General features: G+C 41.8%; 1 protein-coding gene across 2 annotated transcripts in view; it reads left to right on the top strand.

The window, feature by feature from the left end:
- SLC39A13 (solute carrier family 39 member 13) overlaps positions 1 to 15,247 on the top strand; it is a 55,071-nt gene that overhangs the window by 2,030 nt on the left and 37,794 nt on the right. The window contains exon 1 of one of the 2 annotated variants that reach the window (XM_068261475.1): positions 325 to 383. The exons of the other annotated variant lie outside the window; for it this stretch is intronic. The gene's annotated coding sequence lies outside the window, so the exon portion shown is untranslated. Of the gene's footprint in view, positions 1 to 324; positions 384 to 15,247 lie in introns of those variants that run through there. 2 annotated transcript variants of the gene reach the window in all.

Here is a 15,247-nt window from a genome sequence, read left to right as displayed (position 1 = left end):
AACTATCCTGTGCACAGCTGTCCACTCATCCAGCCTTCGTACAGCAGCTGCATGACGTCTGCTAAAGATTCAACATGCCAGATTTTTAGCGATGCCCGACGAACCCATTAATAGGAAGGTAATTAGAAAAAGTGCCTATGCTGAAAAAGTTACAACCAGCAATGAGAGGGTTAACACTAGGAATATGTGCTGAACTCAGGAGAGCAGAGTCTGCAGGTGAAGAGTGAGGTCAGAGGGAGCTGAAAGGAAAGCCCCTGTAAAGTTAGGAGCAGCATTGAGAGGGTTAACACCAGGAGTATGGTGACACGTGGCTTGGGGAGAGGGGCGGGGAGCTCAGCGTAGGAGGAAGGGGATGGCTGGCTACAAGAGGAGCACTGAGAGTGGTAAATGGATTTCTAATACTATACGAACTATGTTGTGATTGTTAAGCTGGAAGTATAGGGAGGGCTGGCAATTGCAAGGGGTGCAGACACGACAGAGAGAGTTGGTAATGCAGGGAAAGTTAGCAGTACAGTGGTGCTAAGTGGAGATGAAGCTTGCAGCACAGGAGCGCTTAGAAAGCTGGCTGTATAGAGGTCTGACTAGAAAGCTAACACTGCATGAGTTTGGGTACATGGGAGCTGCTACTGCAGTGGTGGCTGGGTACAGGGGAAGCTGGTACTAGAGTGGTGGCTTGGTAAAGAAAAAGCTGCAAAAGCAGAGGTGCTGGCAGCAGGTGAAGCTGGCATTAAAGGGGTGTTGAGATCAAGGGAACCTGAAACTACAGTGGTAGCTGGGTGCAGGGGAATCTGGCAATCCATGGTGGCTGAGTGTATAGACAACTGGCAGTACTTGATGGCTGGGTGCAGAGGCAGCTGGCACTACAGTGGTGGCTGGGTGCAGGGGAAGTTGGCAATACAGGAAGACTGGATATAGGGCAAGCTGACAGTAAAGGGAAAGCTAGTAGTCCTGGAGGCTTAATGCTTAGCAGTTCCTGGTATTTTACATTTCTATGAAAACACTAGGACATTGTAAACTCAATTGTTTTTAACATGGCCTGTAAACAATGCATTGTGTATGGATGGCTTGTTTAAAATCCTGCTGCTGGCATTTTAATGGCTCTGACTTTCACCCCCTTATGAGTCAGTGGAAGAATGCCTATAAGCTCCAGTGAAACCACTAGCATTTCATGTTAAAGGACACCTGAACTGAGAAAATGTGAAGGCATATTTTTTCCTTTTAAACAATACTAGTTGCCTGGCATCCTGCTGATCTTTCTTTCATCGGTAGTGTCTGAATCACACACCTGAAACCAGCATGCAGCTAATCTAGTCAGATTTTTTGTCATAAACCTCGGATCAGCTTGCTTATTCAGGATCTGTGGCTATAAGTATTAGAGGCAGAGGATCAACAGGACTGTCGGGCAACTAGTACTGTTAAATATGTCAACCTACATATCCCTCTCACTTCAAGTTCCCTTTAAAGCACACCTGAACTAACATGGGCCATGGCCATTCACTAAACTGTTTTCCAGTGGGACTAATTTGATTGCTGTTTAGAAATCAATCTTAAACAAGATACACACATTCAAGAGACACTGAAGCGAAAAAAAAATATATGATATAATGAATTGGTTGTGTACTATGAATAATTACTAGAAGATTAGCAGCAAAGAAAATATTCCCATATTTTTATTTTCAGGTATATAGTGTTTTTTCTAACGTTGCATCATTCTATAATATGTGCAGATTACACAACATTCAGCATTCAAAATGATTCTTTCAGAGCAGTCTGTGAACTAATGACCTCTCCTCTGGCAGAGAAAAAGAAAATTGTTCACTAACACTTGAGATAATAAAAGTCAGAAGACAGCCCTCTCCACGACTTTGAAAGTCGTAGAGCTTAATGGCTTTTTTGCAAAAAAAACAACTGGAGTTTCTTAACTCTTCCTGTACTGGAAACAATTAGACTGATGTATCTGATCTTAATGTTTTATTTCTTATCTGTACTACACATACAAATCATAATATCATAATTTTTTTTTCGCTTCAGTGTCTCTGTAAATCACTGTCACCCACCAGGCATCAGGTATTGACCTCAGGCAACAGTTTAAGGCCTGATACTGTACAGATGTGTCTAATTTTTTGTGCATACGACAGAGCTGGAAAAGTAAGGAAAAAGAACAATATTGTCGCTCAGTAATGTTTCAGGAACATTGTAGCCCCTTACACACTCCAATGAGTTCTGGGTCAGCATGACCTTGCTGGTTAGTCTGTACCTCAGGAACAGTTGGGAGTTGCTGTACACACACTAGATACTTGGCAGAGGCTGCCCCTGAATGGCTGCCTTGGATGAGAAGAACCTAATGCTGGGTACACACGATACGTTTTTTTCCGCTCAATTTTCCACCCGATTGTTGTTTTTTTTGCGTTCGATTCTGCACTTCTCTTATCTTCCGCTCGTTTTATCTTTTTCCATTCACTTCTATGAGAAATCGAGTGAGAAAACGATCGGAAGGAATATCGGACATGTCGGAAATTATCTATCAAACCCATCTATCAGGGGTAAAAACGTATGGTGTATTCCCAGCATAAGGTGTGTGCTAGCATCTGGATATTTAGCACTAACTGAAAATACAAAGGTTAGATTCTTAGAAAGTTTTATTTACCAATATCATTATACATACCATTCTCATAAAAGTGTATTTTTTAGATCAGGTGTCCTTTTAAGAGTATAAAATTGTATAAACTAAAAATGTTTTATATTTTTAAGAACAGCTTTGATGGCTGTATAAATATTTGATATTTTGTTTTATTTTGGTTGCATTAGATGTTTCCAATTTATTTGAGATATTGTTTTTCCTTATCTCTTTCCTAAATATGCTTAGGGAAGGAAATGGTATTTATTCAATTTTACAACATGTAGAAAGGACCTTTATGTCAGAAAAATAAAATTAATATCTGAAAGAGTATAAATCTAAGTAGTAGTTAACCACTTTACCCCAAGGTGGTTTTTACCCTAACGGACAAGAGCGATTTTCACCTTTCAGTGCTCATCCCTTTCATTTGCCAATAGCTTAATCACTACTAAGCACAATGAAATGATCTATATTTTGTTTTTTTCAACCACAAATTGGGCTTTTTTTGGGTTGATATTTGTTTTCAGTAATTACTTTAATTACTTTATTTTCTATGCATTTTAAAGGGAAATACAAGGAAAAAAATTAAAAAATGCACTATTTCTCCAATTTCATCCATATGGTTTTAATATACAGTAAACACTGCTACTGTACATAAAACCCACATTTTATCTGCCCATTTGTCCTGGTTATCACAAGATTTTAATTATGTCCCTAGTACAAAGTATGGTGACAATATATCATTTGGAAATAAAGGTGTATTTTTGGGGGGGTGTTTTTTTTCACAATTTTCACGTGCACAGGGATGCACGTGCACGCACGGGAGCCCACACGTGCAAACGCACAGTGGCAGCAGCACTGTCTGACTTATAAAAACGTCCTGGAGCCAGAGGCTCTAGCAGGACGTTTTTATAAGTCAGCATGTCATTATGTGGTTAAACTGATGCATCGCTAAATGCTAGGGATGATGGAATTCCACATTCCAACAAGTGTCTTTCGGACTTTCCAATTTCCACTGAATGTTTGTTATTTTTGTCATTAAAGTTAGGTAACTGAAAAAGCAGAATCCGCTATTTTTTGTGGATTATGCGTAATCTGAATTTCTGACTAACAACCATGGTACACTTCGGCACTTTCTGAATGGCCCAAGACTTCTGAGTCTTGTGATTGGCCTAAAATTTGCACGGTTATTGATTTCCGCATTACAATACTGATTCTCCGATTGGGCAAAAACTTCTGAGTCTAGTGATAAGTCTAAAATTTCAGACTCATGGTAATGCGGTATTTCCACGGAATTCAGCCTTCCATATACTGGTTTCCATGACGGAAAGCAGATTTCTGATCGGATACTCAGAAATCGGCATTCAGCTGAATTCGAAAGCTCATCTCTATTAAACACCTAAATAAATAAAACTCAAAAGTTGTGGCTGATTTTTAGGGCATTACTAGATTTTTACTTCCACAACAGGGAGGTTGGGTGAGTTATGCACCCTTGTTGGCGACTGAGAGAAGTCACAGGTAGATGTCTGTGGGCAGGAAGTGGGGAGAATCGGATGTGGGTGAAGATCGAGGTTTGGCATATCCTCAGCGGGGAATACTTGAAGTGGCCAGACAAGAAAACACTGATTTTTGATAAGCAAGAGAAACATAGAAAATATGCTGTAGACAATGACGCTGTTCACATTGAATACTTTATTCCTCAGATAAAGGATCTCTCATGAGAAGGATGTTTCCATACTGATATGTAAAGCGTACATCTGCAGGATCGTCAAATGCTAACTAAACTATTCTTCAGTGGGAAACAAATACTCATGCTTCTTGCATACAACCAGTCTATTTAATTCTGCTCTAAAAGAATGAATTTCACCAACAACTATATGTGGAATAAAAAATTTTTATTGTGTGCTGTGCTAGAGTTCAGGTATGCTTTAAGCAAGTCATGCAGGGTCGATTACAGCCCAATCTGGCAAGCTATAGATCTTTCCCTGATCTGAAATTGATGGTAGTAGTGGACGATTTACCACGGTGTCCCTCTTGATCCTGATCACATTTCAGCTGAAATCTGATGCAGAATGGAGCAAACTACTAACATTAACCACTGCAACAGCATATAACTATCTGTCCCACCCACCCACTTAAAAGACAACTGAAAAGAAAAGAATATGGAGGCTGCATATTTATTTCCTCTGCTACAACACCAGTTGCCTGGCAGACAGGAGCAGCGGGATAACCTGGCAACTGAAATTGCTTAACTACTTTGGCCTCCTGGATGTACTAGCTATGCCCAGGAGGCCATGTGCGCGCTCCCGGCCGCGGTTCGTTAGCCTGGCAATCAGTGAATCGGGCTATGGTGCCCGATCACTGATTCCTCTCCCCCGCTGAAAAAGCGACAGCTTCTCTCGGAAGCTGCGCTTTTTCTGGCTGTAACGTCCCCCATGCGTCGCTCTAAGCGTATGTTACGCTTAGAGTGACGTCATGTAAACAAACTCATGGCCGCCACCTTGTGGCCAAAAAGTAAAACAACTAAAAGTGAAAAAAATAAAATTCAAGACACATTTACATTATAAAACTATGGCTTACATCCCACCCTCCCAAAAATACCCAAATAAAATGTTTAATACAAAAAAAAACCAACAAAAAACATTACAATAAAAAAACATGTAAATATTTACCTAAGGGTTTAAACTTTTTAAATATCAATGTAAAGATGAAATATTTCTAAAAAATTTTTTATTTTAAACTTGTAAATAGTGATAGATGCAAAACGGAAAAAATGCACCTTTATTTCCAAATAAAATATTGTCGCCATACATTGCGATAGGGACATAATTTTAACGGTGTAATAACCGGGACATATGGGCAAATACAATACATGAGTTTTAATTATGGAGGCATGTATTATTTTAAAACTATAATGGCTGAAAACTGAGAAATAATGATTTTTTCCGTTTTTTTCTTATTCTTCCTGTTAAAATGCATTTACAGTAAAGTGGCTCTTAGCAAAATGTACCCCCCAAAGAAAGCCTAATTGGTGGCGGAAAAAACAAGATATAGATCAGTTCATTGTGATAAGTAATGATAAAGTTATAGGCTAATGAATGGGAGGTGAAAATTGCTCGGATGCATAAAGTGAAACCGACTGAAGGCTGAAGTGGTTAAAAGGAAATAAATATGGCAGCCTCCATATCACGCTAGCTTAAAGAGACTCCGTAACAAAAATTGCATCCTGTTTATCATCCTACAAGTTCCAAAAGCTATTCTAATGCGTTCTGGCTTACTGCAGCACTTTCTGCTATCACAGTCTCTGTAATAAATCAATGTATCTTTCCCTTGTCAGACTTGTCAGCCTGTGTCTGGAAGGTTGCCAAGTTCTTCAGTGTTGTGGTTCTGCTATGAATTCCCCCTTCCAGGCCCCTCTATGCACACTGCCTGTGTATTATTTAGATTAGAGCATCTTCTCTCTTCTCTCTTATCTTTTACAAGCTGGATAAATCGTCCTCTGAGCTGGCTGGGCTTTCACATACTGAAGAATTACAGACAAGGGCAAAGCTGTTTGCAGGAGAAAAAAGAGCAGCCTGAAACTTCAGTGCATGAGAACTGCAGGGAGAAAGAAACACACAAATGATCTCTTGAGATTCAAAAGGAAGGCTGTATACAGCCTGCTTGTGTATGGTTGTATTTTCTATGTGTGGACATACAGTACATCAACCTACTTCCTGTTTTGGTGGCCATTTTGTTTGTTTATAAACAAACTTTTTAAAACTGTTTTTAACCACTTTTAATGCGGCGAGGAGCGGCGAAATTGTGACAGAGGGTAATAGGAGATGTCCCCTAACGCACTGGTATGTTTACTTTTGTGCGATTTTAACAATACAGATTCTCTTTAAGTTGTCCTTTAACATTTACCGCCACACCTGAATACCCTATCAGTAATTTGTCTGTAATTGATTATAAGGTGATTGATTGTGTATTCTTGGGTATTCGCTAACTATAAGTCATCACCATATTTTTTTCAAAGTGAAAAGTTAACCCATGTATGACCTGCTTGGATGGAGATAATGGAAGAGGGATGTATTGTACGTTAGGGTTATTCCTAGTGAAGGATAGTACAGCATTGACTTATTGGTTGGATGCCAACAAGGGTTTAACCTAGTGGGGTTTCTTTTTTTATGGGGGGGGGGGGGGGCGGGAGAATCAGTTGTGATGGAACGCACACTATGTAGAACAATGAAAGGTGACATTTCCTAGAAGTACTGGAGAAGGAGTAGTGGCAAACGTGGTACATGTAAACAGGATGTGTACATCTGCCACTTCCATGTGGTCAAAGTGGGCCCCTGACCAACAATATTATACATGCATTAACTATTTCCCTCTTGCATTAATCATGTCCCTCTTTTATGATACAGACATTTAAAACCAATATGTATAGTTTAAAGAAGAACTGTAGTGTAACAATGAATACAACTTTTTTTTTTTACAATAGCTATTTATAAATTACTTCAGTCAGTGTTTGCCCCTTGTAAATATTTCCTCACCCTGCTTTACATTTTTACAATTATTACAGATGGCGACATCTTTAGTCCTGTCAGGTGGAGCTCTGTGGAAAGTTTGTTTCCGAAAATTCCAAAGCAAAAAAAAAAAAATAATGCCTGGCCTCCCAGAATGCTCTGGGAGGAGATTTTCGCTTAGCTCAACAGCCTAATCATTGGGAAGTTGGGGCTTCATACCAATATTAGATATAGAAAGTGATTTTGGTTCTGAAACCAGGTAACTTACTTTAAAAGTGGGCATCCTGAATCATTTTCAGCATTGTACTATTCTTCAATAAAAATGGTTAAGCGCTCTTCTCTGCCTGTTCCTTCTTAGACACAGCAAATATGTCATATAATGAAAAAGCCCCCCCTTCGGGGAGAGACTCACCAGACTTCTAGGCCTCCAAGGCCAATGCTCGCATTCGGGGTATTGGCCACCCCGCAGCCTCTCTGGCAGTCCTCTCTTGGCTATTCCCAGTCTGTGTAAGCAAAAAGCGTATTCCACATCGCGTAAAAGCGTACCAGTTTATTTTTAAAAAATTTAAAAACAGATCAGTGGTGTATAACCACTCATTGGGTCAGAAAACTTCATCAAAAATGAAAAAACACAGCCAGCCCCTTGTTTTACAAGCTACCTGATTCCAGGTACAGGGGTATGCAGAGATGAGATGCACTAAGCTGGTGACAAGGCGCACGCCTCTGTCATTTCATCTCTGCATACCCCTGTACCTGGAATCAGGTAGCTTGTAAAACAAGGGGCTGGCTGTGTTTTTTCATTTTTGATGAAGTTTTCTGACCCAATGAGTGGTTATACACCACTGATCTGTTTTTAAATTTTTTAAAAATAAACTGGTACGCTTTTACGCGATGTGGAATCCGCTTTTTGCTTACACAGACTGGGAATAGCCAAGAGAGGACTGCCAGAGAGGCTGCGGGGTGGCCAATACCCCGAATGCAAGCATTGGCCTTGGAGGCCTAGAAGTCTGGTGAGTCTCTCCCCGAAGGGGGGGCTTTTTCATTATATGACATATTTGCTGTGTCTAAGAAGGAACAGGCAGAGAAGAGCGCTTAACCATTTTTATTGAAGAACTTTATTTTGATGGTTGCACTCATCTAGGAAGAGCGCTCCTACATGATAATTATTATATGAGCAAGGACATTATACATGTGGTTACTGCCTGCTATTGTGTTTTACTTAGAATTTAGCACATGTAATATGAATGTTTGATTCATTATCTTTTATATAAAACATTTTTTAGAGGTGACCTATATAACATCTGACTCAGCATATGAGCGCAGTATCAGGGTGCTGTAATTGTTGTCAGCATTGTACTATGTCACTAGAGTGCCTCTTTAAGCAGTTACACTGTGTGTATACGGTTAATAAAAAAAGCTGCAGTCTGCTAATATCTGATTAAATACAGGAGGTAGGTGCCATTTCCACTAGGGCCGAATTCAGTCCGAATCTGGGGCGTTTCCCTGCAGGCGAGTCGCACAGTGAAACTCTGCCTATGTTGTCAATGACTTACTATCCAGATTTCATGCTAATGCGAATCTGGAAGGCATGCTGCAGATTTCTGCAGCGCACAGCCGAATGGCTAAGCGACTGGATGCGTGATCACATCGCTTCAAGTGCCGGCATGCGTCCTGCAAGAAGCATGCTGACTAGTGGAAACTGACCCCAATATGTTTTGAAAAACTTCATATTGCTTTTACAGTTGTACACAGACTTCCAGAGCTTGCTATCTTCCTTCTAACAAAGCGATGATAACATATGCAAACACTAGTATGAAGCAAAGCCTTGTACACACTAGACTGACCTCGACCAATGTCACCATTCGGGACTGTCTTGGCTGAGAATGTAACGTGTGTCCAAGGGGTCCATGAGGTCACTTTAAAGTGGGCTGGAACTGCAAATATAAAACCCTTGTAACTATTGCAATGCTCGTACACAGCTACAATTACTTCACCCAGCTAGCCTCCAAACCTGTTCTGTTAGTCCAGGGATCCACAAACGTTTTGGGTCGAGGGTCGGGTCAACATACTTCAGACTGCTGGGGGTCCGGAGTATACATAAGATGATGTAGAAGTCTTTGCGGGCCAGACAGTGAAGCACACCCAAGTGACAACCTGCAGTCCAATTGGACAGCAGTGTCACCTGATGTGGAATTTGATTGGAAACCAGCGAATTACTGCTTTCTGGCTTCTATGTGGATGGGTGGTTCCAGCACTTCTATTCTATATGCGGACCACCAATATTTAAAGATGTAGCTGACCACATCTATAAGTAATACATAGTGTGTGGGGGGCCGGTAAAAAAGCCTCAGGGGGCCACATTCGGCCTGCGGGCCTTAGTTTGAGGACCACTGTGTTAGACTATAGTTGGGTGTGTGTACATGTGGCAAACTACTAGAAAAGCGACAGATAACAGGCGGTTTGTCCGATCCAACTGGCAGATCAACTAACAATAATATTGAGCTAATTTCATGCAGTTGGCCATATGTGTACAAGTCCTTTGAACAACTTGTACTTGTTTTGAATGCCATTTTGTGCAGTCCGTTGTTCCAATTGTGCAGGCAGTATGCAAATGAGTTAGTCATTCAATTGGTTAGTGCGCGGGGGGAAAAAAAGTTGTACAAACGCTTGGTCTTGTGGTCAGTCATGTCATGGAGCGGGTCGCACACTTCGTTGCATATGGAGTACGAGCGTTCAGGCAATTTTTCCAAACAATTGTAATCCCTACTTCACATGTCCCCCCTGGGATAGATTCCCTATTCCTATGGGCAACAGTAAAAGCCTGTACACACACTAGATTAAAATCGGCTGAAGTGGTCAATAAAGACTTCTCCTCTGCCGAAAATCAATTGTGTGCACAGCAGGCCCCTGGGCGCCTGGCCAGAAATCCACAACATGCTTCAATCTGGCCAAAAGCATTGTAACAACCCCCCCCCCCCCCCCCCCTGCATTACAAAAGAACGGATTCCAATCTCCATCGGGCGATATCCGTTTAGTTTACAGATCAACTAATACAGTCTGGGCACAGTCCTCAGTTGCAAGCGGTATGCAACACAATTTAAGAGCAACCACACTTTATATTGTGTTGTAGAGTGTGGAGTGAGACGGGTGAACTGAGGTGGGAGTGGAAGAGGTGACAGATGGGCACTACAGCCATTGTGCATCATACAATGCTTGGTCACATGTAGTCTGAGTGTCAGGGCAGCTTGTTTCAGCTAGCAGAAAAAGTCCCCTATGAGCTTCCCCCTATGCTGGGTGAATGGAGTGACATGCTGTGTTTGTAAGCAAAGGGTTGCATCCATGGGCTCATTAGGAAGTAGATTACAAACATTTGCATATTAAGGCACATGTCTATGACTATTATGTCAGTAAAACACTTAAGCCAGGTACAAAATTCCAACTTTGATTGGCCAATTTTAACACTTCCATGCAATATGAGCTTACCTACACAATCTGTTCATAGTATTCAAAATCTGTTGGCCCTCATACTACATAGAGGTGGTAAAATTGGCCAATCAAAATTATAGGTGTACCAGGCTTTATTCAGCTCAACAATCTAGACATTATAAACGCTTTGGTGTCAACTCTACTCCCAAGTAGGAATCAACCCGCAGTTCTTCGTTAAGATGGGAGGTTAAGAGAATGTTCATGTCACAGAGGTTGGCCTTTGACTTGCTCCCATGGCTCCCCAGTACCATCTTGTGTGCATAAAATCGATGGACATCTCTCCAGGGAGGCTCACTGTCTTGATGTGGGTCTCTTACGGAGCGGCTGTACTGTTTTTTGGATCACTAGTTGTGTCCTCTAATTGTGGGTGTGCTGTTTTATTTAGCGCACACCCTGCACACACCCTAGACACACTGAGGATCGTTGAGGCGTTTCCTTGGAGGCCTGGATCCAGGCTCACCACAAGTGATGTGAAGAGCCTGTACAGCAGGATACCCCCATGTGGCAGGTGTTTTGGCATTAACAAAGTTCTTGAATTGAATGAATACGTTTCCTGAATATGTTAACTTTCTGTGCAAATGCCTGGAATTCGTGTTAACACAGAGTGCCTTTGTGTTTGATGGAATGTAGTACCATCAGACCACAGGGACCTCTGTGGCACGTAGCTACGTAGGCCTGTTACTGGGTGCGTGGGAGGATTGTGTGATAACCCATCAAAATCCCTTCCTTTCAAGGATCTTGAAGGAGGAGTTTTCAGCTTGCATGGGGTATCTTAACATGAATGATGTGAACATGCCTTTCATGTTTGAATTGGGAAATGAAAGCATCAATTTCCTGGACCTCACAATCAGGCCGACTGATGATGGCCTGATTTGTGAGGCATACAGGAAACCTACAGTGTTCAACTCCCTGCTACACAGGGACAGCTTCCATCTGCATCACCTCAAAAAGTCCCTGCTGTAAGGCCATTACCTTCACCTTAGGATGAATAATACCAGTTTGGGCTCCTACAATGCTCAGTCTGGGGAGTTTACAGTCCGACTGCGAGAAAGGGGATATGATCCACTCTCCCAGGAGAAAGCCAGTAGGGAAGCCAGGAACAAGGAGCGTCAGAACAGGTTAAAGAGACAACAAGAGTAGGTCCCTTACTTTTACTTTTGATTTTACTCCCCTTTCCAAGCAAGATTATTAGGAAAAATTACCAGTAATTACCCATTCCATGCGCCCCAGGGGTAATCACAAATGTGGACATTCTACCTACTGTAGCAACTTGAAGGAAAGAGTAAATTATAGAATGGGTGGTGCAGTGGAAGGTCAGAATGTAAGTCACATGCCAAAGTATATAGCCTACATGCTTACCTGCCCATGGCACTTCTACATAGGGAAGATGAAGAGGCGCAGTAACATCAAATTGAGCAAGAGGGGGGGTGGGGGCGTCCCGTCTGATAAAACATGTTAGAGAGAAACATGGAGGGAGAGACGCTTGCTTAGGTTTTGTGGGACAGATACATGTGCTGCCCACAAGATGAGGACGCAATAGGAATCTAGAATTGTTGCAACGTGAATCGCGGGTGATTTTGAGGCCAGAGGCAATGGGACCTTTGGGCCTAAATCTCCGACTGGCTCTATCAGTTTCCTAGAACTGTAATTCTGGCATGTTTGAGGCTGGTGCACCCTTTCCTCACTCACCCATTCTGTTAAAAACAGCCTTTGTCCAATGTCCATTGCCTTTCCTACAGATGGTTCTGGTTTGGCATATCATTTTGCATGAGGTACAAAATTGTATTGGTTATCCCTTCAAGTTGTAGCTTATATTCCAGAAGTGCTCTGGCATGGTTTATGTCCATTCCCCCTTTCCCTCTGCCTCTGTGTGAAACGGGGTTGGCTTAGATGGGGTGTTCCTGTCTCAATTTTACTGCCCCTGGTGTATCAGTTTGAGCACATGGGCTTCCCGTTTTAACATGTGGTACAACGACAAAATATCAATGAATGTATGGGACAGTACTAGTAGGCTGTGCACCCCTTCCCTTTGGAGATTTTGCTCTGTAATTTAGCATGCAGGGATCTCCACCCTTCTTGCTGGAAAAGGGATAAATCTGTTTACCCCTTCTTTAAAGCAGACCTGAATTCAGAACCTTGTCTCTGCTCTAAAAATATACACAACACTATAATAACCTTTATAGAAAAACATTTCTTTGTTACAGCTGATACAAATACTACAATAAATCTGCACTGTTTCTACTTCCTGATTCATGGAAGCAGACATATTGTTAGCATCTTGTGCTTTCAAATTAGCTTATCTGCCGTGGCATGGCAGTCAGGTGACACAGGAAGAGATTAATCTACAACTTGTGATTAGACACAGATGAGAGGGAATCAGACAGGCTAAACGCTCTAAATACATACTGTGTGCATTTCTCTAAGAGTTCAGGTCCACTTTAACGTTTAGTGGTGTTTGAATAGTCTGCACCTGATTTTGAAGGGCAAATGTATCAGATGTTTAGCAATAAGCTAACATAGTGAAAAGGAATTCACTGTATAGATACACACCTCAGAGCTACCCTGGTCTCTGAAGTATGTGTCTGAATGTTTTTAAATAGGGGGTAGTTTACATTGATTTGGTGGCCAGCACCTTAATATGCATAGGCATGTGTGCCTTTATATGCAAATGTTTGTAACCCACTTCCCAATGAGCACATTTATGCAACCCATTGTTTACAAACACACTGCAGGTTATTTTGTTGAAAGGACTTAGGGGAGGGGGGGGGGGGGGGTCCTAGGGTGGAGAAAGAGGACATGACCAGGCATCGTGTGATGCAAAACGGATATAGTGCCCATCCATCACCTCTGCCACTTGCAGCTCCAATCACCCATCTCACTCCACAATGCGATACGTGCATGAAGTGTGCTGGCTTCAAAACTGTGCCGAATAAAGCTTGCAACTGAGGACTGTGCCCGGACTGTATCCTTTGATCTGGAATCTTGTTGCCGTACTTCACCGACGCGGGAACCGTGCGCACGTCCACTGAACGCAGCATCTGGGACGGGTAAGATTTAAGTTCATCCTACTGCATAGTAGAGGTCCTCCCTACACTCTCCAGCTGAGTGCCATACTTGTTATTTTCTGTTGTACACATATCCATTTAGCTTACTCCATAAGAAACTCTTAGGGCCCATTCACACTTAAGTGATTAGCGGGCGATTCCCACTAATCGCTAGAGCGCTAGCGCTTTTTAAAGCCCTAGTGCTTTGTTACCTTATGGCAGTGTTCTCACTGCCAGGACTGGCACTGACCGCGGGCGTTTTGCAATTAGCACCAATCGCAAACGTGTTACCTGCAGCATTTTCGGGGCAATTCTGGAGCAATCGCTGTACAGTGTTTATAAAGCGCACTCTGAAATCGTGGAAGTGTGCAGTAATTTTTACCATGCTAGATGCGGTAAAATCAGTTGTACAAAACGGAAGGGCTAAACGCTTTGCGCTTTTAGATGTGAACGGGGCATAATTTACTTTTTTTTATGTAACCAGTAGCAGTGATAAGGTTGTACTACACAGCAGATACATTAACGAATGCTCTTCCACTAATTACACTATCTTATTTATGCTCTTCCACTAATTACACTATCTTATTTATGCTCTTCCACTAATTACACTATCTTATTTACAACTTTTTCATTTATAATACAAAAGGATAAACTAAGCTAATATTTTAAACAGAATACAATGAAGCCCCATTGTCTTCCATAAATGTTTAATATAGTTATATACCAATTCTATTCTTTACGTTTTTTGTTTCTACTTCCATATCACCATCCCTCACATCCTTCCAGAGCCTCATTTTATTTTATTTTAAGCACTTTGAAAAGTATACTAAAGATTAGTTGTAGTATAAATATAAAGTTTTAGGCATTCACTGTACAATAAAGCTCTATGCCATGCTAGATGGAACTCAGCCGAGAACCTTTGGTGAGAGTCTAGCGTGTGTACAGCGGCCCAAAAACATTCAGTTAGTCATCCACCAGGCGGATCAAGATGGCTAATCGTTGGCAGAGAGAATTGCTCCCTTTACCCCACCAGCCGAGTGATGTCATTCCTGCCCCACTCTGCTGGCCCTCCATCCCCTCCCTTCCTTGTGCTTATCAACAGAACACTTTGCTAGCCAGCTAAAAACCTAGTGACATGTCTGTACAATGTTGGCCCTGCAATTGTTGCCTGAGGGGTCAAATATTGATCCCTTGCTGGTGACATTCCTCTGGGGTGAGCGAGAACGACAATGCTCTCGGCTGAGTTGACCCAATGGGCTGATTGCTGGCTGAGGCGTCGGGCACCGATGTACTCCAGCTGGATTCTCAGCAGAGGAGCATGTGTACAAGGCTTAACTTTTTCAAAGATGTTTCTCCTGCACTGATACAGACAAATTGTGTGAGAAATGGTACAGTACTGTGCAAGCCATAGTTTTGTATTCAATGTACACATCAGTTGAGCTAGGATTCCTAGAATTCCTCTCTAGCCATAGTAAACTTAAAAGGCAAATTCCAAGCTAGAAAGCCACTGTCTTTTCAGTTCAGCACTAATGTATTACAAGGATAAATGTTTGCTCAGTTTGTCTTTATATGCATTTGCAGTCAATTAAAAT

The sequence above is a fragment of the Hyperolius riggenbachi genome, chromosome 11, assembly GCF_040937935.1.
Source record: "Hyperolius riggenbachi isolate aHypRig1 chromosome 11, aHypRig1.pri, whole genome shotgun sequence".
NCBI classification, from domain to species: Eukaryota; Metazoa; Chordata; class Amphibia; order Anura; family Hyperoliidae; genus Hyperolius; species Hyperolius riggenbachi.
This window is presented reverse-complemented; position numbering and strand designations above follow the sequence as displayed.